Raw genomic sequence first — 26,840 nt, 5'->3', positions numbered from 1 at the left:
CCCTGACAGCAGGATTGTCTGGCTATATGGACTCTCTCCTCAGGCCCTAGGCTACCAGCACTCCCAGCTACCTTCGAGACACCACTGACTTCCTGAGGAAACTTCAATCCATCGGTGATCTTCCTGATAACACCATCCTGGCCACTATGGATGTAGAAGCCCTCTACACCAACATTCCACACAAAGATGGACTACAAGCCATCAAGAACACTATCCCCGATAATGTCACGGCTAACCTGGTGGCTGAACTTTGTGACTTTGTCCTTACCCATAATTATTTTACATTTGGGGACAATGTATACCTTCAGATCAGCGGCACTGCTATAGGTACCCGCATGGCCCCACAATATGCCAACTTTTTAATGGCTGATTTAGAACAACGCTTCCTCAGCTCTCGTCCCTAAAGCCCCTACTCTACTTGCGCTATATTGATGACATCATCATCATCTGGACCCATGGAAAAGAAGCCCTTGAGGAATTCCACCATGATTTCAACAATTTCCATCCCACCATCAACCTAAGCCTGGTCCAGTCCACACAAGAGATCCACTTCCTGGACACTACAGTGCTAATAAATAATGGTCACATAACCACCACCCTATACCGGAAACCTACTGACCGCTATTCCTACCTACATGCCTCCAGCTTTCACCCTGACCACACCACACGATCCATCGTCTACAGCCAAGCTCTGCGATACAACCGCATTTGCTCCAACCCCTCAGACAGAGACAAATACCTACAAGATCTCTGTCAAGCTTTCTTACAACTACAATACCCACCTGCGGAAGTGAAGAAACAGATTGATAGAGCCAGAAGAGTTCCCAGAAGTCACCTACTACAGGACAGGCCTAACAAAGAAAATAACAGAACGCCACTAGCCATCACCTTCAGCCCCCAACTAAAACCCCTTCAAAGCATTATTAAGGATCTACAACCTATCCTAAAGGATGACCCAACACTCTCACAAATCTTGGGAGACAGGCCAGTCCTTGCCTACAGACAGCCCCGCAACCTGAAGCAAATACTCACCAACAACCACATACCACACAACATAACCACTAACCCAGGAACTTATCCTTGCAACAAAGCCCGTTGCCTACTGTGCCCACATATCTATTCAGGGGACACCATCACAGGGCCTAATAACATCAGCCACACTATCAGAGGCTCGTTCACCTGCACATCCACCAATGTGATATATGCCATCATGTGCCAGCAACGCCCCTCTGCCATGTACATCGGTCAAACTGGACAGTCTCTACGTAAAAGAATAAATGGACACAAATAAGATGTCAAGAATTATAACATTCATAAACCAGTCGGAGAACACTTCAATCTCTCTGGTCACGCAATCACAGACATGAAGGTCACTATCTTAAAACAAAAAAACTTCAAATCCAGACTCCAGCGAGAAACTGCTGAATTGGAATTCATTTGCAAATTGGATACTATTAATTTAGGTTTAAAGAGAGACTGGGAGTGGCTAAGTCATTATGCAAGGTAGCCTATTTCCCCTTGTTTTTTCCTACCCTCCCCCCCCACACGTTCTGGTTAAACTTGGATTTAAACTTGGAGAGTGGTCAGTTTGGATGAGCTATTGCCAGCAGGAGAGTGAGTTTGTGTGTGTGTGTGTCTCCGGGGGAAAAAAAAAAGGCGGGGGGTGAGAAAGCCTGGATTTGTGCTGGACATGGCCCACCTTGATTACCATGCACATTGTAGGGAGAGTGGTCACTTTGGATGAGCTATTACCAGCAGGAGAGTGAGTTTGTGTGTGTGTGTTTTTTGGAGGGAGGTGAGGGGGTGAGAGAACCTGGATTTGTGCAGGAAATGGCCCACCTTGATTATCATGCACATTGTGTAGAGAGTTGTCACTTTGGATGGGCTATTACGAGCAGGAGAGTGAGTTCGTGTGTGGGGGGGTGGAGGGTGAGAAAACCTGGATTTGTGCTGGAAATGACCCAACTTGATCATCACTTTAGATAAGCTATTACCAGCAGGACAGTGGGGTGGGAGGAGGTATTGTTTCATGATCTCTGTGTGTATATAAAGTCTGCTGCAGTTTCCACGGTATGCATCCGATGAAGTGAGCTGTAGCTCACGAAAGCTCATGCTCAAATAAATTGGTTAGTCTCTAAGGTGCCACAAGTACTCCTTTTCTTTTTGCGAATACAGACTAACGCGGTTGTTACTCTGAAACCTGTCAGGTATGCTAAACACCCAGAAGCTCTGCATACTTGTTTACTAGACTGAGAGGCGCAGCCTTCAGTGGACTAAGAGTCTTTGGAATAGGGAGATTCAATGAAGGTAAAATCAGGGCTAACATTTAGGAAGAGTGACCCTTCTCTCTTCTCTTTCACCCTGATTTCTTTTTCCCAGTAGCATAGGCCTTTGTGGTGCTTAAAGATCTTTTGGATGATGCCTACTCCACTCCTGTTAAGCCCAAGAAGCCATCTGTACTTAAAATAATTATAAAACTTCACCTGCTCTACCAACCAAGATTAATTCTTTCACCCTTCCTCTGCCCTGTTTGGTAGCTTGTATTTAATTAGGGCTAATCTTCTAACAAAACAATTCCCCTGCTACCTATGACTTCTCTACTTCTTCTTGCTTGCTTCCAGTTCTAAAACACTTGGGCAATTCTGGACTCTTCGTTCAGTCTCCTGAGCAGTTTCTCTAAGATGTATAAATATTGAACCCCTACAGTTCACCACAACTAATGAACCTGGTTTTAAATATATCTTGCCCTGTCTATGCTAATCATAAAATCATATTTGAAATCATGTTAGCTAAAATATGTGAGTTAATGTGCTTTCAAATGTGACTTATTTTCTAAGGGTAGAAAATTCCATCTATAAGATAAAAATACTGCACTGATGTTTAAAAAGGGTTGTGTAATATAGGTGGGCCCAACCATGTTATAACGTGAGCTCTTGCCTGTCTGCACTGCGCATCTAATTATCAATCTCACCTTCTGTGAGGAAGTTTGTAATTTGAAGATCCTTTAACTCTTGAAATTTTTAAATATTTTAAGAGTATTCAACTTCACTACTTATGGACAGACTTGTCTGGGAAGAGAATCAGAGGTAGTTTGGTATTAGTGCCCATGGTTAGTACCTCCGTAAATGGTCTTTGCTGCCTGTTGAGATATAATTCACTTGTAAGAATTAGCAGACATGTAGGTAAGCAATACATTTTTCTGCCTATCCTAATTTATATTCATACCTAAATATGAGTCAAATCTGAATACAGAACAGAGAGACAGTTTTTCATCTGGCCAATAAACTATAAAAAGCTCTAAAATAAAGAAAAAATAGCATTTACCACCGTGGTTCATAACATTACTCCATCAAGTCTGATATCTTTACACCTGGCAGTAGCCACCACCTGATTGTTTAGAGGAGTAAAATACCTCTCCTTACACATCTACCACACATACTGTACTTGCTATTGGAGAGTGAAGAGGTGATTGATTTGTCTCATGGATACTCAACTTAGGGGCTGGAAAGAGGACCAAGATGGTGGGTGGGGGCATAACTAACTCCCTTTCTTTTTGTCTAGTTAGGAAATAAGGTTCTGAAAAATTTTCCATTGTAGGTTATGGTCACAATATGGAAAAAAATGCTATATCTAATTTTATGCACTGTTATTGCAGCCAGGTTGGTCCCAGGATATTAAAGAGACAAGGGGGAGTCAAGTAGTATCTTTTATTGGACCAACTTATATTGCCGAGAGAGACAGGCATGAGTTTGTGTAAACTCCAAAGCTTCTCCCTGGAGACCAACAGAAGTTGATCAAATAAAAGATATTACCTCACCCACCTTGTCTCTCTATTATCTATATGTGTATATAGATATATGTGTGTGTGAGTGTGTGTGTGTATATAATATATATATTTACTAGACTGAGAGGCGCAGCCTTTAGTGGACTAAAAGTCTTTGGAATAGGGAGACTCAATGAAGGTAAAATCAGGGCTAACATTTAGGAAGAGTGACCCTTCTCTCTCTCTTCTTTCACCCTGATTTCTTTTTCCCACTAGCATAGGCCTTTGTGGTGCTTAGAGATCATTTGGATGATGCCTACTCCACTCCTGTTAAGCCCAAGAAGCCATCTGTACTTAAAATAATTATGAAACTTCACCTGCTCTACCAGCCAAGGTTAATTCTTTCACCCTTCCTCTGCCCTGTTTGGTAGCTTGTATTTAGTTAGGGCTAATCTTCTAACAAAACAATTCCCCTTCTACCTATGACTTTTTTTTTCTGGTCATTTAAAAAATGCTGCTGCATCTGACACTGTACTTTAATCTCATGGGTCCTCCCCCAGACCACCAAAGTAATCCATACAAATCTTCTGTGTTGGCCTTCAGACCTCTTTCCAGGTGTGTCATCCCACTACCCTAACACTATTTAAAATAATGTCCTCAGCTGAGAAACTGGAGTCCCAAGTTTGCTGTCACCCCAGCATTTCCCTTAGGATAGTTCCCCTGGTGGTACTCATGACTGTTCATCTAAATATAGGAGTTCCAATGGCTGTATCTATTTTTCCTGCAGTGTAGCTCTGTTTACAATGGCCAGTGTTCTTTCTCTTCTTTTGAATTTGACTAATTTGTGTTAAGCTGAAAATGACAAATGTGTGATGTTCTTTATATCTTACAGTTTCTAAGCATCTTTCTTGTTGTTTCATTATATTTCAGTATTTTGAGCCAGTTGACACTGGTTCAAAACTCAGGATTTTAGGGTAAGTGTTGTCTGTTATTTCAGAAACAATTTGTTTTAGTTGTATATGCAGTTGGTGATATATAACTCTTTTATTAAGTGAAAACGATAGCTTAAGCCAGTTTGTAATCTCAAATAAGCAGAAGTGACATAAAGGTAACGTCGGAATAGCACTATAGAGAGTTACTTGGTATACTGTAATTCCATTAACATGCATGACATTAATATAAATGACATCATCTGGTTTATTTCTTACGTGTTTGTCACACGCTATGTAATGTTTATGTAATTTGTTCTGAATTAAAGTATGTTGCGATGGCCAGATATTAATCCAAAGCTTTGTCAAGTCACATTACTTGAGATACATTTCAAGAGTTTCATGTTGTCAGATACTATTCCTTTTTGGCATTTTTATATGGTTAGCACATGTGGTGTTGGTCAGACAAAGTATTACTAATAGACAAAAAATTTACAAATTATTTGAGATTTTGGAAGAGCTGCTTACTATACTATTATTAGTTCAGAATGCCTTTTGTATCTTATATATTATATAAAATGTTTTTAAAGGGGCTCATAGAAACTTGGTGTAATCAATCTTAACAAACCCTCCCTAAGAATATTTGAAAATATTTGTTTAAAATTATTGCGCGCACACACACACAAACACACACAGACTAATTTGTGTTGAAATGAAAATGACAAATGTGTGATGTTCTTTATATCTTATAGTTTCTAAGCCTCTTTCTTGTTGTTTGATTATATTTCAGTATTTTGAGCCAGTTGACACTGGTTCAAAACTCAGGATTTATATATATGTGTGTGTGTATATCATATAGATGCACAAAATAATTTTTAAACAAATATTTTGTGTGTATGTATTGTGTGAGTGGAGTTAGGGTGAAATGCACCCATGTCAACAGGACCCACTTAACGACTATGTACCACTTGTATCCTCAAAAGAAAGCTCTAGTGGAACTTAAGTTGCACATAGGGTTTGTGCTGGCCTCTGATCACTGATGATTTTTCTACCCTTCTACCCTAAAAAATAATATTTCTTCCATGGTGCATGGTAGAGTGATTTTAAATAAAAGATTTAAATCAAGTGGAGGCTTTGTAAAACTAAGTTGAAAATTTTTGTTAGTGCAACTTGAGGTTAAAATTTATAATGAACTACTATAAATTATATTATATATAATATACAGGGCTGTCCCGAGGGGAATGTGGGGCCCAGGACAAATCAGCCCCCCTCAGTGGCGCATGGGGCAGTAGCTGGGACCCCGGGCATGCAGCAGCACCCCCTGCACCCCTAGTTCCTGTGCCTGTGTCTTCTGGGACCAACTGTGCTGGCCAATCGCACTGGCCTGCGGGGCTCCCCAAAGTGCGAGGGCCCAGAGCGGTCGCACCGATTTGCCCTACCCAATGAATGGTTCTGATAATATATATAATGCCACTTCTGGTGGAGTATTTTATTTGAATTTTACAAAACTGCTATAGATAAAAAACAAACATTATTAAAAATTAAGGCCCTGAACCTGCAAATACTTAAGTAAGCATATAACTTTACTTACATGAATATTCGCATTGACTTCATTGGGACTCCTGATATTCTTAAGTTAAGCATGTGCCTAAATGTTTGCAACATTAGGGGCTGAAACTATTTTTATTTTAAAACCCATTTTAATGGCATAAAATATTTTCATTTAAGAACAGTATTGCTTTAGCATTTACAATGTTATTTAGACTTTCAACACGTTACCACAATTGCTGTAAAGTTTCTTATATACACAGAGCCAAACTTTTAAGAAATAAACCCATACTTTTGGTGTCTAAATGATGGTAGAGCACAAGTGCAAAAGAATATAGTCCCAACCAGTAATTTATATATATGTATATATACTTGGTACTTTAAAAAGTCTGAAAATGGTCATGAGCAAAATTGAGGGGGAGGGAAATTTAAACATAAAATTATGAACAATAATGTGAAATTAAGAATGCTCTATTAGATATCACCAAAAGCCCTACAGTTTCACAATCGTAAAAGAACAGTTCTTTGAATCACCAGACTGTTGGGAAGATGAAAACAGAAATAAAAATATTATATAATACAAATCGAAAAATGGGGAAGCTGACAGCAATGTGTACAAAAAAATCTGAAACTAGCTTAGGAACTGTAGACAGACACTGGAATGGTAAGTCATTTTCATAAAACACTTGAGGCTCGAGGAGAGAACCCCCAGGATAAGAGGGACAAATTCCAGCCTACATGCACAAGCTGTGGAAAAAATGAGATCCTAAGAGATGATGCTTGTCTAGTCAGAGGCACACGGTGCAATGGATGTGTGAAATATGGACATTTTGCAGGTGCTTGCTGCACCAAAGCAATCAGGGAATTGACCCTCATTACAAACTTTGCTTACAGTCCTCGGTCATTTCTAAATAACTCCAAACCAAGGTTGAAGACTTACCTTTTGATTGAGAGAAGTTGTTCTCAGCTGAGACGGATGAGTTGCTCCATTCAGTGAAAGATTCTCAAGCCACTCTGCACACTCTGGGGATCTACACCCTGCCTGCGAAGTCGAGGTACCAATCTTATCAGAGGTTCAGAGACTCCTCTTCTAACTGACAGCAGCAATGACCATATGAGAACCAAAGACGACATCAACATTTGCAGCAACAGAGAGCACCTCAATCTCAACTGTCGGCTTCTCAATTGGCTCCATCCAAGCCACAATTTTGAAGTTTTGGTCGAGGGTCTGGTCAACCTCCCTCTCCTGGCAGTGCTTTCACCCGATCCATCTTCATGCTTTGGTCATCACCTTTGTCCGTTCCACCACATCTGGGTGTCAATAACCATGGACCAATTGATGTTAGAGATTGTACGATCAGGATATACCATCCCCTTTACCTCCTGACACCTACCCCACCCTGTCCTTTTTAAGGGACCCCTCTCACGAGCACCTGTTACACCAAGAAATTCTACAACTAGGTGCCGTGGAATGAGTACCTTCGCAATACAGGGGGAAGGAGTTCTACTCCCACTACTTCTTGACCCAGAAGAAGAATGGGGGATGGAGACCTATCTTGGATCTCAGGAATCTCAACATGTTCATATGCACTCAAGTTCAAGATGGTCACATTGGGCATGATGCTTCCAGCGCTGTAAAAGGGGGACTGGTTTTCAGCCCTCAACCTTCAAGATGCTTATTTTCATAATACCATACACCCTGCTCAAGAGTTTTCTCCAAAACCCTAGCGGTTGTAGCAGCACACCTATACAAACAGGGAATAATGATCTTCTCGAAACCCAATTCAACAAGAAGTACTGGACACAGTCCAGACGACAGTCACACTATTCAAGGATCTACGGCTACGGATAAACTAACAAAAATCCACTCTAATCCTTGTCCAACAACTGGACTTCATCAGGGCACATCTTGATGCCAAGGCATCCCTGCTCCTGAACAGATTCACAACTCTGACAAACCTTATCTCAGAGGTAAGAGTCAGCCCCCAAATACTGGCTCGTACTGTTCTGCAACTGCTAGGACACATGGCAGCCATAACATTTGTGGTACGACATGCAAGACTAAATAGGCGCTGCCTACAGGGCTGGTTGAGCTCGGTATACGTACACAGCCTGCACGAGTGACTTACAGTACCTCCCTGTGTCCTGGACAATCTACACTGGTGGACAAGACCAGAAAATGTATGCATAGGCATCCCATTCCAACAGGAACCCCCATCAATAGTAATCATGACAGATGGCTCTCTGACAGGCTGGGGCACCCATATATATCAGCACACGGTTTAATGGCAAAGGGGGGTAGAGTCATGAAAAAAATCAGCAGACTCCCCCCGTAAAGACTTGAAAAAAAGGGCTTTGTGTCATTGGCCAGGGAAAGGGGTTCCCCAGTGTGGCCACCTCAGTACTGAGGGCATCGGCAGCTCTGAAGCATGGTACCCAGAAAAGGACCTCCTATGAACTCTGCTGCACCACCTGGAGAAGCCAGGGGATCAGGCTCTGAGGCAGTGGTACCGTCCCCTAAGGAGAGAGGCAATTATCATACTATCTCTAAAAGAGCAGCACAGCGAAAACTTTCAGTATCAGGTGCGATAAAACTTCCATTTAGGGTGCTCTCACCTTCTCAACCATCGGTACTGACAACATACCATGGACACTCCTCCGCAGTACTGAGTGAGCCCATGGTACTGCTTGAGCTCCGGTACCCTGGAGACCTGAAGGTTCGGGAAGAACTGCAATTCCCATTACTCGGTACCGGGGCCCCGGTACCAAGCACATTCCGGCATCCGGAGTCGCTCTCAGCACTGGGCCATGTACCACCAATACCCCAGTCAGTGCCACCCATACCCAGTGACCTGTCTGACAGTGGCCAGGAGGAGGTCATTCCCTGGCCCCTCTTCGTGGCCCACTGTCACAATATAAGGGTCCTCGTCAATTCCATGAAGCTGACCCACGATCGTGATACAGCCCCCTGGGGTAACCCCACTGCCCATGCCCCCCCCACCCCTGCATGGCCATATAGCAATCCTTGGTTGGCATACACATTCCATATGTTGCGGCCATCCAGTGTCTCTCAGAGAGTCCACCAGATGGTCTCCTACGGTCTGGCTATCCAGAGCTCCTGAGACGGGGAGGAGAAAGCTTTTTCAGAACAGGGGGAAGGGCTCGAAGGGGAAGCTACCCCACAGCAAACTTCTCCTCATCTCCACCAGATTAGGCTTTAATGACTCTCCTCCATCACTAGGTGATGATTTTAAGAACTTTCTTGATCTTACCAAGAGGGTGGCAGATGAGCTGCAGATTCCCCTATAGGAGGTGGCAAATACACATCACAAGTTGGTGAATGTTCTGCACACCTCCTCCTCAAACAGAATTGCCCTCCAAATTAATGAGGCAATTCTAGATCCTGCCAAAGTCATCTGGCAGACATTACGTTACATCACACCAACCAGCAAGAGAGCCGACAATAAAAAGCACTACATCCCTCCCAAGGAACAGACTTTCTCTTTCAACATCCGCAACCCAACTCCATCATAGCGATTTGGTAAATGCATGAGGCAAGCAAAATCATGCCAAGTCGACCCCATATGATCAGAGGCTTGGGAGGATGGCATATTTGTTGGTGACATTACAGTTTAGAGTCACGAACTACCAAGCTGTCATGGCCAAATGTGATTTTATTAATTATGGGAAACTCAATGGCTTTCTGGAACATTTACCAGAGACACAAAAGGAGCAGTTTCAGTCCATTCTCAGAGAGGGTCAGTTAATGGGCAGAATGGTGCTAGAGACAGCACTGAACGAAGCCGATACAGCAGCTTGCCCGATCTCCATGGTAACGAGGCGGGCTTCTTGGCTACATCTTTCTGGGTTGCCAAAAGAGCTGCAGAAGATCTCCAGTTTGAAGGGCCCAAGCTCTTCACAGAGAAAAAAGATTCTTCTCTCCACACCTTGAAGGATTCCCAGGCCACATTACACTCCCTAGCAATCTACACTGTGGGACAGAAGAGAAGATATAACCACAGCACAGGTCACAACCGCCTCAATACCTACTATCTCAGCACTGTTACGAGCAGCAGCATAAGAGGACCAGGTCTCAAAAGTGGAAGTAGTTATCACCCCAGTCTGCAACCTCTCAGACTGCCTCTTTTAAGCACTTTTGACCAGTTGGACGAGGGCCTGAAAAATTATACCTTGTAACATCAGCTGCCATCTGCACACCTGTTACACCTCTTTGGAAGTTGCCTGGCCCTTTTTCACAGCAGTTGGGAGAATATCATCTCTGACAGATGGGTCCTGAAGATTATTTCGAAGGGTTACACCATTCATTCCCCCCCCCCCCGCCCAGTCCCAATCATCCTTCCCTGTCCCTCTTCAGGGTCCCTTCTCACGAGAACCTACTTAATCAGGAAATATATCATTTGTTATGCCTAGGGACCACAGAATCAGTCCCGATGCAACTCAGGAGCAAGGTGTTGTACTCCCATTATTTCCTGATCCCAAGGTGAAGGGAGGTGGAGGCCCATTCTAGATCTAAGAGCATTAAACAAATACAGGAAGAGACAGATGTTCAAGATGGTCACACTAGCAACTATTATTCCAGCTCTAGAGCAAGGAGATTGATTTCTGGCCCTCAACCTACAAGATGTCTAGTTCCGTATCTCGATACAACCATTGTTCAGAAGATTCATAGGTTTACCTTTGGGCAGGACCATTATCTCTACAAACTGCTCCACCCACGTTCTCTCCATCATAGCGGCACACTAACCCTGGTACAATGACTGGAGTTTATCAACACCAACCTTGATGCAGTACAAGCGAGAGTGTTCCTCCCCCTACACAGACTCACCACCCTGGGATGGATGCCTTCCTAATAGGCTGGGGAACTCACTTACACAACCTCAAGGTTCAGGGCAAGTGGCCTTCGCCAAAAGTGACCCTCCACATCAATCTTTTGGAGCTAAGGGCTGTCAGGAATGCCTGTGCATACTTTCTGCCTTTCATCAAGAACACCCACACGAAGATCATGATGGACAGTATGACCTGTATGTTTTACATAAATTGCCAGGACAGTGCCAGATCTCCCTCCCTCTGCATGGAAGCACTCAAAACTTTGGAATTAGTGCATCCATCATGATGTGCTCATCTCAATTGTCTATCTACCAAGAATACAGAACGTGACAGCTGACAGTCTGTCGGAATTTTTCTGACAACCATGAATGGGAACTGAACCCAGAGGTGCTTAGAGATATATTCACCCTTTGGGGACCCCTGACTATGGATCTCTTTGCTACTTACCAGAACAAGAAATGTCCTTGTTACTGCTCCAGGGACAGCCTGGGGAAACTTTCACTGGGAGATGCCCACATCCTCCCATGGGACAGGGACCTCTTGTATGCCTTTCCCCAGTTTCCTCTTCTATCCAAGGTCCTGTTGAAAATTCAGCAAGACAAAGTGACAGTTATTCTGCTTGCCCCTCCTGGCCAAGGCAAGTTCCTCTTTGGCCCATTCTTCACTTGCTCTCTCAAAACAATGGGCTGATCCTTCACCCCAACCTGCAAGTCCTCTGCCTCCAGCCTTGGCTTCTTTTTGGTTCCAAGGCTTAGAGGCAGAATACTCTTATGAGGAGAAAGACGTGTTGTTGCATAGCCAAAAGTTGACCACTCTACGTATGTACTTACAATATGGAAACGATTCCAAGTTTGTTGTCATTCTAAGCACATAGACCCAACCTCATCTTCCCTCCCTCTGATTTTAAAATACATTTTAGACCTCAAGAGATCAAAACTCTTACCTACCTCTCTTAAGGTATATTTTGTGACAAAAATGGCTTTCCACCACCAGGTAGATGGATTCTCAGTGTTCGCTCATCCACTGACACATAGATTCCTTAGGGGCATTGGGAATCTCTTCCCCCATGTGAGACCACCCGCTCCAGCCTGGGATCTTAACCTGGTTCTCATAGCTTTGACTGGACTTCCCTTTGAGTCTATGACCACTTGATCTCTCTTACACCTTGTCCATGAAGACAGCATTTCTAATTGCTGTCACCTCAGCTAGCCGCATAGGAGAAATAGCAACCCTGATTGCACACCCACCATGCCTGGTCTTTTTTAAAGACAAAATAGCTCTCAGGCTGCATCCCAAGTTTCTCCGTAAAGTTGCCTCCCGCTTTCAATATGAATCAACAGATCCGTCTTCCTGTTTTTTCCCCAAAACCACATTGACTCATTAGGGAGGCAATTCTGCATATGTTCGATGTTAGAAGAGCACTAGCTTTCTACTTGGACAGGACTAAGGACTTCTGGAAGTCCCCTAAACTCATCCTTTTGCTCGCGGAAAGATCCAAATACTCTACAATATCAGCTCAAAGACTATCCAAATGGGTCTCTGATAGCATTAATCACTGTTATCAAGGGCACAACCTGCTGTCTCCATCCAGAGTCCATACGGACTCCACTAGGTCAATTTCTACCTCAGACACATTCCTTAAAGATATCCCTATCTTGGAAATCTGCAGAGCAGCAACTTGGGCCTCTACTCACACTTTCGCAGAACATTATACGATTGCTGGAAATTCAGTCTCTGATGCCGTTTTCGACTCCACAGTACTCTCTGTAGTAACAGACTCCACTCCGAACTCCCAGCTCCAGTGTTGGGTACTGCTCGGCAGACACCTACAGTGGAGCACCTGTAGCGACACTGCTTGAAGAAGAGGAGGAAATTACTCGTTTTGTGCAGTAACGATGATTCTTCGAGATGTGTGTCCCTATGGGTGCTCCACAACTCTCCATCCTCCCCACTACTTCGGAGTTCTCCATAAGGGCTCTGCGGTAGAGAAGGGGCTGGGGGTGGGTTCACCTGCACAGTGCTAGATAGCCTCGAGGCAGACCAATAGGGAGGCAGAGTGCATGTGCGGGCTCAAGGACACTGTTACCAAAAATCTCCAATTACAGTTGCAGGGGCGCAGATACATCTACAGTGGAGCACCCATAGGGACACACATCTCAAAGAACCATTTCTACTGCACAAGGTGAGTAGCTTCCTAGTCTAGAATCTGGTGACCCATGTTCGTGCCAAATTGGATGGAGGAAAAGAATGAACAACTCCAACTGTTATAAAGAGAGAGAATTCAGCTCCCAGATTCCCTGAGAGTTCAACAGAAACAGTCAACATTTAGTTTGTTGCTCAGAAGGAACAGTGAAAAGAGTAAACTCTACAGATGGTAGATGCAGAACAAGAAGACAACTCAAGGATTCCACACCAACCACAGCCAGTCATTACAATTAATAGACAGCTAGATGACCAAGTTGCTATGTGTTTGAGTCATGTAATTAAAAACTAGTAGGACTGAGACATTCAGCAGACTGTTACATACTGAACATCAAAGTCAGTATGGTAGTGTAAATACTGTAAATGGTAGGAATGTAGAGTTTAAAGGAGTTCTGCCATTAGTTGGCATTGTGTGCAAATACCATATTTAAGCTAACCTCAGCTATATCTGGCCGAACAGTAAAGGATTTCATGATGAAGTCATCTGCTGTGTGTAATCTCTTTGACCAGCCCATATCTGGTACAGAAGAACATGATAACGATGTTGCTTTTTAACTGGGGAAAAAAGCTAGTGTCATGTCAATATTTTTAAAAGGTAAACAGGATGACCAAGGTAGCCTTAGGGCAGTTAGCTTGGTAAAACCATAGCAAGTTTGAAATGAGATGTAACCAGTAAATACTAGCATATTAATGCCAGCCAACATGGTTTTATGGAAAATAGGTCTTGTTGATGAGAACACAGGTTTTGTTGATAAAGGTTACTGTCTTGACATATTTAGACTTCTGTAAGGCATTTGACTTAGTTCTGCATGACATTATGATTAAAAAAAGAAAGTTACAAAATCAATGTAGCTCATATTAAATAGTTTAAAATATGGTTAACTGATGTATTGCAAAAAGTAATTGTATATGGGAAATCATAATCCCACAATAGTGTTTCTAGGAGGGGATCCTGCAGGCAACTGTTGTTGTATCAATGCTATTCAGTATCTTTATCAATGATCTATTAGAAAACGAAAAACTGTCACTGGTAAAATTTGCAGATGACACAAGTTAGCGGAGCGTTGAGTAGTGATGGTGACAGATCAGCTATCCATTTAACAACATATATTTAAATACAATCAAATGCAAGGTCAGGTGTCCAGGAACAAAGAATATGGGCCACACTTACAAGAAGGAGATCTGTATCCTGGAATGTAGCAACAGTGAACAGAATATTAGGGGTCATGGTAAATCAGTGTTTTTCAACCCTTAGGGCACAACCCCTGTGGGGGTCCCACATTTTATTATAATCTAAAACTAAGAACATTTAACTCTCCCACTCCCTGAACATCCTTTTACCCTTTCAAGTTCATGTCAATCTCTCAAAACAAATAATATTGGCTTATTGTTATTGATTTTTTAAAATGTTTATAGTAAATGTAAAGGGCTTATGAAAAAAATATTTGTCTTCAAACAACAGTCCCTAACCTGAAAGGGCTGCATCAGATAGCCAATTGAAATGACCTTCCAATGTGATGTTCCTCCTAAGATGGTGAACGTGATTCTTGGATATAGAAGCAGGGGACTATCAAGTAGGAGTGGTTAGTTTTGGTTTCTACTCTTCAGGAAGGATGTTGAAATATTGGAAAGGGTTCAGAAAAAAGTTGCAAGGAAGAATCCATATGTGACAAACATGCCTCAAAGTGATATATGAAGGCGTTCAATCTGTTAATGTAAGAGAAAGCTAAGAGATGGCTTGATCATAGTCTACTACTACCTACCTGTATGTGGAAGAGAAGTTTTTTTAATATAGTAAAAAAACGCATAATGAGATCCAGTGGTTGGAAGCTGAAGCTAGACAAATTCAGATTAGAATTAGGCCACGCATTTTTAGAGGGTAATTAGCCTTGGGGATAATTTAGGTAGGTAGGGATGTGGTATATTCTCACTTGATGTCTTTAAATCAAGACTGAATATTTTCAAGGTACAGTTCAAGCAGAAGTTGTGGTCTTGATGTAGAAATTAGTGGGTGAAATTGTTTGGCCTATAGTATGTAAGAAGTCAGACTAGATAATCATAATGTGTCAATATGGCCTTAAAATCTGTGACTAGGTCCCTTTGATTTAGAACTGCAAACTCGGAAGGAGGAGTATATCCTGGTAGACAAATTTCAGCTTTCTTTGCTTATGGAAGTTCAGTACTGGAAGGTGGTTTTGGTTGAAAATCTAGCAAAGACTTACTTACTTAGTGTTTGGGTTTGTTATTCTCACTGTAAGGCTGTTAATAAGGCTTGTCTTTTTCAGCATAGATTAGCATTTTAAGTATGAAACTTCCTATAAAAAAACTCTATAAAATTTTAAATTCTGACAGGAAACAAATTAAAGAATCAAGTAGAAAACATCCACTCTAGAAAATCAAGACTATAACATGGGAAGAAAGTAAGAATTAGCAACATGTAAATAAAAAAAATCCAATTTATTTTTAAATCATGATTTAAATAAAAATTGCTTTAAAAATATTTTATTCACCCTGCCACTGACGTATCAATAAATCAAAGATAGGATTCAAAAGTAAGAAAAGTATTCTGTCCTTACAGAGGCCATGAAAATACTTTGCACTTACCTAGTTAGCTGAATCTGAGGATTTCATGCCATTTTGTAAACACTAATTGAGCCTGGTAACACCCCTGTGAAGTTGGTAATTACTGTGCCCATTACACAGATGGGTAAATTGAGGCAAAGAGCGGTCACATTTTGCCCAAAGTCACATAGTGAATCAGTGAGATAACTGGGAATAGAACACAGGAGTCCTGATGGTTAAAGTCTTTTTTCTAACCACTAGATCCTTGCTCCCGAGAACTGGAACAGTAGATTAAATAAGATGGTTGTACCCTGATGTGATAAATTTGCTATAGGCCTATAAAACTGTATCAGAATTTGTGTGTTGAAAACTTTTCACTTTCCTGCATGTACCTGTAGATGTGTCTCTGATTTGCAGGCAAATATAGGATTTTGTGCATTCATTTAACTTTTGAGCAAAACTGCAGGCACAACTCTAGTGGCCTATAAAGTATTGTTTTAGAAATGTAGTCCAATACATTTTAGGGACAGTGGGGACTCTAGTTGTTTTCCTATTGTTGGCCATATCCTGGAGCCTCTTGTGGAAAGGCTGCATTACCTGTGCCACTGTCCCTGAAAGAATTGTAGGTCATCTCCCTGAGGCAGGCTGCTCCCAGGGTTTTACAGGAGGAGATAGGAACAATGTTTCAGCTACATTTTGAAATACTGCCTTTTCCTTTCCTGTGTCATGCAATGTTAGTAGATACGGGGATGTTTGTAATAATTTGCTCTCTGTGTCTTAATTTTTCAGATATTAAATAAGATAATTTTCAAGGGCTATTCCAGTTTCATTCCTCTTTCTTACAGTTGCGGCTAAATTGTATCCCAGTAATAAGTGGGGGTGGTATTAATATCCTTCTTTGGAAAGTACTGGGGAGATTTTCTCGTTTTGTTTTTATTTTAATTTGATTTTTTGTTTTGTTTTAAAAAGTCATACATATATTAAATTTTGTACTTGTGCATAAAGGCTTCAGTAATGTGTATATTTTATACATTGGAAAGATATGATTTAATAAATACTTTTTGTTTCTTTTCTCCCTGAATAACCAATTATGGGGAATGTCCCTGGTAAAACTGCATGAACTTGTAGTGGAGGAGTTTCTCCCTTTTCTCAGTTTCAGTACATATACATCAGTGGTTCACCTTTTTCTTTCTTACAAGATCTCCATACATGGCCCATCAGCAAGTCTTCTACAGGACTATGGTTAGGGAACCGTTGATACAGATGAAAATACAGTAGAATCCTTTTTAGAGCCCCTGAACAGCCATATATGCCATCATGTGCCAGCAATGCCCCTCTGTCATGTACATTGGTCAAAATGGACAGTCTCTACATAAAGAATAAATGACACAAATCAGACATCAAGAATTATAACATTCAAAAACCAGTCGGAGAACACTTCAATCTCTCTGGTCACTCGATTACAGACCTAAAAGTGACAATTCTTCAACAAAAAAACTTCAGAAACAGACTCCAATGAGAGACTGCTGAATTGGAATTAATTTGCAAACTGGATACAATTAACTTAGGCTTGAATAGAGACTGGGAGTGGATGGGTCATTACACAAAGTAAAACTATTTCCCCATGTTTATTCTCCCCCGCCTCCCCACCACTGTTCCTCAGATGTTCTTGTCAACTGCTGGAAATGGCCCACCGTGATTATCACCACAAAAGGTTTTCTTCCCCTCCCCCTCCCCGCCACTCTCCTGCTTGTAATAGCTCATCTTAAGTGATCACTCTCCTTACAGTGTGTATGGTAACACCCATTGTTTCATGTTCTCTCTATATATAAATCTTCCCACTGTATTTTCCACTGAATGCATCCGATGAAGTGAGCTGTAGCTCATGAAAGCTTATGCTCAAATAAATTTGTTAGTCTCTAAGCCACACTATCAGAGGCTCGTTCACCTGCACATCCACCAATGTGATATATGCCATCATGTGCCAGCAATGCCCCTCTGCCATTTACATTGGTCAAACTGGACAGTCTCTACGTAAAAGAATAAATGGACACAAATCAGATGTCAAGAATTATAACATTCATAAACCAGTCGGAGAACACTTCAATCTCTCTGGTCACGCAATCACAGACATGAAGGTCGCTATTTTAAAACAAAAAAACTTCAAATCCAAACTCCAGTGAGAAACTGCTGAATTGGAATTCATTTGCAAATTGGATACTATTAATTTAGGCTTAAAGAGAGACTGGGAGTGGCTAAGTCATTATGCAAGGTAGCCTATTTCCCCTTGTTTTTTCCTCCCCCCCCCCCCCCCCAGACGTTCTGGTTAAACTTGGATTTAAACTTGGAGAGTGGTCAGTTTGGATGAGCTATTGCCAGCAGGAGAGTGAGTTTGTGTGTGTGTGTGTGTGTGTGTGTGTCTCCGGGGGGGAAAAAAAAAGGCGGGGGGTGAGAGAGCCTGGATTTGTGCTGGACATGGCCCACCTTGATTACCATGCACATTGTAGGGAGAATGGTCACTTTGGATGAGCTATTACCAGCAGGAGAGTGAGTTTGTGTGTATGGGGGTGGGGGGGGGGTGAGAAAACCTGGATTTGTGCTGGAAATGGCCCACCTTTATTATCATGCACATTGTGTAGAGAGTTGTCACTTTGGATGGGCTGTTAGGAGCAGGAGAGTGAGTTTGTGTGTGGGGGGGTGGAGGGTGAGAAAACCTGGATTTGTGCTGGAAATGGCCCAACTTGATGATCACTTTAGATAAGCTATTACCAGCAGGACAGTGGGGTGGGAGGAGGTATTGTTTCATGATCTCTGTGTGTATATAAAGTCTGCTGCAGTTTTCACGAAAGCTCATGCTCAAATAAATTGGTTAGTCTCTGAGGTGCCACAAGTACTCCTTTTCTTTTTAAGGTGCCACAAGTACTCCTTTTCTTTGAACAGCCTCAGTTGTTTATTATCCTCAACTCTTTTTATGTAGCTGACATGGGTTCTTCTTGATGTGCATGGATAATTCATATTTTTGGGCCTCTAAAGTGCATCAGACACACCAGAGGAATTGAAAGCAGCAGTTGTGGTAACCAGAAGTCATTACTGACAAAATTGCCAAAATTGCCCTGACATCTAACGCTTTCATGACATTGCTGTCAGTGATGGCACTACTCAAATAAATAATAATAATAGTTCTCTGAGAGAAATTTCTTTCAGGATGCTACCTTATATATCTGTTTAGTCCCTTCAAGAAAACTGTCACTGGAGTCCAGTGTTTAACAGGTCCAACCCTGATATTTATTAAAGATAGGGTTGACAACTTTCTATTTGCAGAAAACTGAAGACCTTTGCCCTGCCCTCTGCCCTGCCCCTTTACCGAGGCCACGCGGCCTGCTCACTCCATCCACCTCCCTTTGTCACTCGCTCTCCCCAACCCTCGCTCACTTGCTCATTTTCACCGGGCTGGGGCAGGGGGATGGGGTGTGGGGTTGGGGGGAAGTGGCGATGAGGGCTCCAGCTGTGGGTATGGGTTCTGGGGTGGGGCAGGAGATGAGGGGCTTGAGGTGCCGGAGAGGGCTCCAGGCTGGGGAAGGGTGTTGGGGTGTGGAAGGGGGTATGAGCTCTGGGGTGGGGCCAGAAATGAGGGGTTCAGGATGCAGGAGGGGGATCCAAGATGGGGCAGGAAGTTGGGGTGTTGTGTGTGGGGGGAGTGAGGGCTGCGGGTACGGGCTCTGGGGTGGGGCCAGAGATGAGGGGTTCAGGGTGCAGGAGAGGTATCTGAGCTGGGGTAGAGGGTTGCGGTGTGGGGGGGTGAGGGCTCCAGCTGGGGGTGCAGGCTCTGGGGTGGGGCCGGGGTTTGCGGTGCAGGAGGGGGCTCCAGGCTGGGGCAGAGGTGCGGGGGGGGGGGGAGGTGAGGGCTCCGGCTGGGGGTGTGGGCTCTGGGTTAGGGCCATGGATGAGGGGTTTGGGATGCAGGAGGGAGCTCTGTGCTGGAACAGGGGATTGGGGTGCCTGGAGGGGGTGCGGGCTCCGGGTGGTGCTTACCTCAGGCAGCTCCCGGGAAGCTGCTGGGATCTTCCTCTGGCTCCCAAGTGGAGGTGCAACCATGTGGCTCTCTGCACTGCCTCCACCTTCAGGCGCTGTCCCCTCCGCTCCCATGGGCCATGGTTCCTGGCTAATGGGAGCAGCTGAACTAGTGTTGGGGGCAGGGGCAGTGCACAGAGCCCCTGTGGCTGTCCCCCTACCTAGGAGCCAGAGGGAGATGCCGGCAGCTTCCCGGGGGGTCACACGGAGCCAGGTAGGGAACCTGCCTGTGCCGCTGACTGGACTTTAAGGGGCCAGTCAGCAGTGCTGACCAGAGCTGCCAGGGTCCCTTTTCGAGAGGGCATTCCTGGCAACCCTAATTATACAAATCTTCTAATATTGTTTACTCAGGTTGTCTCCAAGACTGGTAACCTGTGTCTAAACAGTATTTACCTACTGCTGCGATGGAATTGTCCACTGATGGAATCTTTTGCAAGTAATACCTTCTATAATTTTTTGTCCAACTCTCAATTGAATTTTAATTTTGCTTTATGATTATAGGTTGCAGAGTTAACAAATCCTAAATATTAGGATCTGTGACTTTCTTCCTCATTAAATCTATAACAAATTCCACTCTCTTTACAAATACATTCCAAAAAAGTATAAACTGTGCTGGAAGGAGTAAATGCAGAGGACTTTCACATCTGGAGAGTTGGGTTCAAATCAGATTTAAGTTGCAGTATAAATAAATTTGGTGGTTTCAGTCTAATCCTTAGTGGATAGGCATTCCTACATCACAAAACCACCACATTTCACCCAACTAGTAACCTCTGTTTAGGAGAAGCACATACAAAAGTATGTTGTTGGCAGAGCTGAGTGTCGAAGCTCCCCTGTTTTCTGATAATATTAAGCCAGCATCTTTGACAGAGACCTGTTTATTTTCATAAGTACCTAATTTACCTTAAAAGTGAAAAGAATATATATTGTGTTGGAGAACTTAAGTGCATGTTACTTAGACTCCTGCTCCATCAGAATACTTTAATAAAAACAATTCTGTATTCCTGTGGTGAAATAGCTGTAAATGTCTATGGGTCAAATCCCATGTTTTTTTTCTGATTACACAGAGGTGAAGGGCTATAGAAATAATTCGTTTGATAAAAGCAAAGAGGTATTCGGCCCCTACTCATTCAAACTTATTGAATTGAGTGAGAGTTTGGCAGAGTAAAAAGTAAGTAAGGACCCCAGGATTTGTATCTGAATATTTTTGTGAAACTTTGCGGTATGCTGAATTTGATGGTTTTATCTGTTTTCCCTTTATTCTAAAACTTATGACAAAATAAAGTTAGTCTGAGAGCCTTTGTATTCAATGGAAACCCAAGCAAAATTGCCCATAGATAGCTGTTGAAAAGGAGCACCTACTGGGGAAAGTCTCTGTGCCCCATAAAAATTGACTTTGCAAGCTGTGGTTTGCATACACAAGTCATTCACGCACATACAGAAAATTTTCTTGAGTTTTGCTAGCTACAGTAAAGTCAATGCAATTACAGAATAAATGATTCGTTGTAAATATTTAGTGAACTGTGACTAAGCACCTTTTAATAGAAAGTGTCAGTGTTTTAATTCCAGAGGCTTGACTGTTTATGAATGGTTATATTTTATAAGGTACTTTGTCATGGCTCAGAAGATATTTACAGCAAATCTTTTTTTAGCAACTTTTTCATTAAGAAAACTCATGAGAATTTCCTGAGCATACAAAGCAGGCTCATGATTGCACGGTATAATCACCCCATGGTTTATATTTCCATCTGTCTGAGGTACTAGGGATTCCACTAGAATTCTATTACTGTGCCTCCCTTTTTGGACCATATAGTGAGTGTAGGGGGAAAAGACGGGGAGGGAAAGGAAAAAACATATCAGTTTAATAGTAGTTTCGAGAATACACTTAGGTGTGGTCTTCACTTAAAACATAGGTCAACAAAGCTACAGCTCTCAGTGGTAAGAAAAGTCCACACTCCTGAGTACCATAGCTAGGCTGACCTAACCTCCATTGTAGATGCTGCTAGGTTGATGGAAGAACGCTTGGACCTAGCTTCAGTCTCTCGGGGAGGTGGAGTTCATACAGTGATGGGAAAACCCCTTCCATCACTGTACACTGCATCTACACTATGGGGTTTTGCTGGCATAGCTACAGCATCCTAGCTATGCAGCTATAGCACCTGTAGTGTAGACATGGTCTTAATCTGTCTATGATCTTCCATACCAGTCATGACACCTGGGTTATGGTTTCTCCCAATCAGCAGATAGAGATGGATCATTCTTTTATTACTATTATTATTTTACTTTAATGTCTCCTATTGTATACTACGGTCTAGCTGTCCCTTAAGTCATTTGCCAGCAGGTGGAGGGACAGTAATCCTTGCAGGTTGACTGAGCCTTGGAGAAAGATTCTGTTCTAGGACTCGGGGACCTGCTGCTCTTTCACCTAGTTTTGTGCAGCTGCACATGATGCACTGAGAGCATATGTATCTTTGTTATAGCATGGCTGATCCCAACAGTGGTTCCAAGGTCAAGAGAAGAGGATGTTTGTGCTACCACGCTCCAAGTGGCCTAACTCCTCAGGACTCTTCTACGTGAACAAGGGAGAAGTTCCTACAGCTGCCAGAAGAGACCATGAAACAGGGACTGTCCTCTGTGGATCAAGGTATAAAGCAAACAGGATTGTCTTGATGGGACCATCCCAAAAATGATCCAGAGGACATGCCCTTTCTCTTTAAGCCCCACTCCTCCAATGCACAGCCATGGGAGTCCTCACATCTGTGGATCCCTTCAAGGACTGGTTCTCTGGAGCTCCTAGTCTTGGAGAAGTGGGAAAGAGAGAAAAACAGGTGCAGACCTAGCCTTGCTCTATCTCTGAGAGGCTCCCAGCAAGGATCAGTTCACTGAGTATGTTCCTCCCTTCTAGTCAGAGAGAGGATGAGGGAGGACACACCCCAACCCAGCCTTTAGTGCCTTCTGAAGGCATGCAACATACTGTCCTGGGACTTGCTCCAGCTCTGCCACTAGAAACAGTTCTCCTGCTAGATTTTTCCATAAGGTACAACTCACCCCATTACCAAAAAGATTAATTCCTTACTTAACTCTGAACCATGGATGAATGGATAGGAAGAGGCACATATGAAGGGAAAAGAGATCGCCCCCCCTTCAAAGTTAAAGGATAGGCTGGGAAATAAATGAGACTTAGGATATGCCCTAAAAGTAGCCAGCAATTAACTTTTCTTACCTGAAAGATTCTTGCTTTATGCGCTGTCTAAACTGACTGTAGGGTCTGAGAACAGATACAGGTTTTCATAGAATCATAGAATATCAGGGTTGGAAGGGACCTCAGGAGATCATCTAGTCCAACCCCCTGCTCAAAGCAGGACCATTCCAGCTCTCTCTAACTACTGTATAGGGCCTGGACTACAAAGGGATTTATAAGCAGGGCTGGTAGCACCCTTGCCTACTAAGGTTTCCTAACACTTCTCATTATCAAATTCAGTTTCCAGTTGCTTATAACTTTGTCAAACATACGTGTTTTGGCTGAAATTTGCCATGTTTGGGTGTCTCTCAGACTGAATTTTTTAGGAAAATTTCAGCCAGAAAGGTTCAGCTGTTTCCAAGAATGAGGCTGGGGAAAAATATGTTGTGTGGGACTGGGACAGGCTAGACAAAGAGCCTGGGAGCAGGGATTGGGATCGGAGTCTGTAGAGGATGTTAGAACTTGGACAAGGAGATGGACTGTGATGAGAAGCCTGAGGAGTAGAGACTGAGAGTTGATTAAGTGAAGAGAATAGGACTGGGTCAAGGAGATGGGGCAGAGGCAGTGTGGAGGAGATAGGACAGAAAAGTACAAGTTTGAGGTGAATGGGCCAGCTCGTGCGCACACCCCTCCAGAGCCTGGCATGAAACCCAAGATTCCTGAGCCTCACCATTCCTCTGATTTCAGCTGATATCTCTGAAACCCTCTGGCAAAGTGCCCCCATTCCTCTGTGTGGTCCATATAGAGGATGACAACCTCATATTGCTATCAGTTACTTGTTGTTTCAGGTGGACCCAGAGGTTCCAACCCTGCTGATTGCATCATGTGACATCATAATGGGCAATTTGTTTTTTTTTTTCAGTTTGCTTTTTAAAAAACCTGCACTCACACACAAACTACTTTAAAAGAATATTAAGGTGCAAAGTCAAGCAACCAGAAGTGTGCAACCTTAATTTGTCCCCTTCATGCATATGCATTATGATACAGTCTTTAATTACAGGGTTACATACTATCTTTCCATGGAACCCCTGCCTCATTCATTGCCAGGATGGACCTGCTCTGGCAATGAATCAGGACTGTGTAGTGAAGAAGGCTGTGGACCCTTGCCTCATTTGTTGTAGAAGTTAGAAGGTGAGTAGTGAATGAGATAGGGAATTGTAGGAAGAGAAAGCATGATCTCATCGTTAAGGCAGTTGAATGCTGCCGTGCAAAACTAGATTCTGTCCCTGCCTCTGCGCCACAGGTCTTGTGTGATGCTAGGCAAGTCATTTTCAGAGGTGTCACTAGTTGTGTGTTCCTTTTTTTTTCCTGGGGTGCCTGATTTGAGACCATGGGGTGGAAACTGTGCTTTGAATATGTAAAATGCTATATAATGCTAACTACTCTGAAAAAATCAGGTTCCAGGTGTGTCAAATTGGGCACCTGGAATTACTGGAGATTTTGAATTTAATCTCTGGCCTTAGTTCCCAATCTGTAAAATAAGGGAAATTGGTAATAAGTGCTATAGAAACACCTATGAAGAAAGTAATAATTCTTTCTTCAGAGCATGGTTTGGTTAGTTTCCACCAAATAAATCCTGGGTCCACACACTGAACAACAGAAGAAAAGGTAATTTTGAATAACTGCTCATTAAGTGAGCACAGTCCATTCTGTGCCCTGAATGAGGCAGGGATCCTGTGGAAAAAATAGTTTGTGATCATGGAAATAAAGAATGCATCAAAATGCAGGAGGCTGAACTAAGTTTGCATAGGCAGCCTTAATTCTGCCATTTCCTATCTTTTGAGTACTTGATTGCAGCCTTAATATTCCTTTACTCTATGTTTTTAATGTGTAAATTAATTAATTTAAAATGTAGAGCGTACATGTGAGCTTCATGGGCAGAATTCTTTCCTTAGTTACATCTTTGCAATCATGTTTAATTCAGTGTAGTTTCATGGGTGTACGTAAGTGCAGAATTTGGTAATATAATCGCAAATAGTTTGGCAATGGAACAATGAACCTGTTTTTGTATTGCAAATGTTTCTATAGGCTCTAACTCCATTTCTGCGACTTGCCTTCAGTTAACTTGATGTACCTCCTCAGATTCCTTTTAGGCAACATGAAGGTAGGAGAATATGCAGTAAGTGGATATAGAATCAATGAGGCAGGGCCAAATAAACCTACCAGATGTTTGTCCAGTCTGTTCTTAAAAGCCTCCAACGAAGGGAGTTCCACAAACACCCTTGGAAGCTTATTCCAGAGCTTAACTACCATAATAGTTGGAATTTTTTCCCTAATATCTAACTTAAATCTCCTTTGCTGCAGAGTAAGCTGATGGCACCTTCTTCTATCTTCAGTGGACATGGAGAACAATTTATAGCAGCCCTTAATATATTTGAAAAATATTATTAGTTTCCCCCCATAGTTGTCTTTTCTCAAGACTAAACTTGCCCAGTTTTTTAAATCTTTCCTCCTAGGTCAGGTTTTCTAAACTGTCATTTTTGTTGCTCTCCTTTGGACTCTCTTTAATTTGTCCACATCTTTTCTCAAGTGTGGTGCCCAGAAGTGGTCACAGTACTCCAGCTGAGGCCTCACCACTGCTGAGTAGAGCGGGACAGTTACCTCCTGAGTCTTTTATATGATATGACTGTTAATACGCCCCAGAACAATATTAGCTTTTTTTGCAAATGCAGCATGTTGTTGACTCTCATTCAGTTTGTGATCCACTATAGTCCTCAGATCCTTTTCAGCAGTACTATTACTTAGCTGGTTATTCCCCATTTTGTAGTTGGGAATTTGATTTTTCCTTCATAAGTGTAGCACTTTGCATTTGGCTTGAGTGAATTTCACCTTCCTGATTTCAGCCAAGGTCATTTTGAAGTCTAATTCTGTCCTCCAAAGTGCTTGCAACCTCCCAGTGTGGTGTCATCCACAGATTTTATAAGCATACTCTCCATTCCATTATCCAAATTCTGGACAAACTCTATGTGCATGTTAAGAGAATTTGGATCTTAAAAACTATTGAATTGGAGCCTAAAAGAATTGCTCGAGTAGGAAGCATATTGTGAGTTGTGACAATTTTCTAGATGCTGCTGTTATAAAATTGTCATATAACATTCAATCCTTTAAGAAATACAGCTTTCCTCTTACTGAATGACTATGATTCTAGTTCCTTTTCTTGGATTGATGTTCCAGCTGTGCAGGCATCAGCTGTGTCCTTCTGTTTGTTTTATCATGAGTGATCTTGAGCTTCACTTGTAAATCTGTGATCTACTAATACTGGAGTTCTCAACTTGGGGGTCAGGACCCCTCAGGGGGTCGTGAGGTTATTACAATGGGGGGGGGGCCGAATCTGTGAGCCTCCACCCTAAACTCCGCTTTGCCTCCAGCATTTATAATGGTGTTAAATATACAAAAAAAGTGTTCTTAATTTATAAGGGGAGGTGGCACTCAGAGGCTTGCTATGTGAAAGGGGTCACCAGTACAAAAGTTTGAGAATCACTGGACTAATATTTTATAAACCTAGAAAAGAACTGAGCCAATATCACCCACACATATTTGATCTCAATGAATATGCATCTCTCCTTTGTGTCCAGCTACTGAGAGAGACCTAGCTAGGAAAGAATATGACTTGGAGCTTTTCCCCACCTATGGCAATAGGTCAAGAAGTTTAATTCTTATTCTCATTTATTTTATCACA

General features: G+C 42.6%; 1 protein-coding gene across 17 annotated transcripts in view; it reads left to right on the top strand.

Moving 5' to 3' along the window:
* SUPT3H (SPT3 homolog, SAGA and STAGA complex component) overlaps window positions 1-26,840 on the top strand; it is a 483,439-nt gene that overhangs the window by 196,984 nt on the left and 259,615 nt on the right. The window lies entirely within an intron of this gene.

This window comes from Caretta caretta, chromosome 3, assembly GCF_965140235.1.
Source record: "Caretta caretta isolate rCarCar2 chromosome 3, rCarCar1.hap1, whole genome shotgun sequence".
Lineage (NCBI taxonomy): Eukaryota > Metazoa > Chordata > Testudines > Cheloniidae > Caretta > Caretta caretta.
Note: the sequence above shows the minus strand (reverse complement) of the source record. Positions and strands in the feature narration are given on the sequence as shown.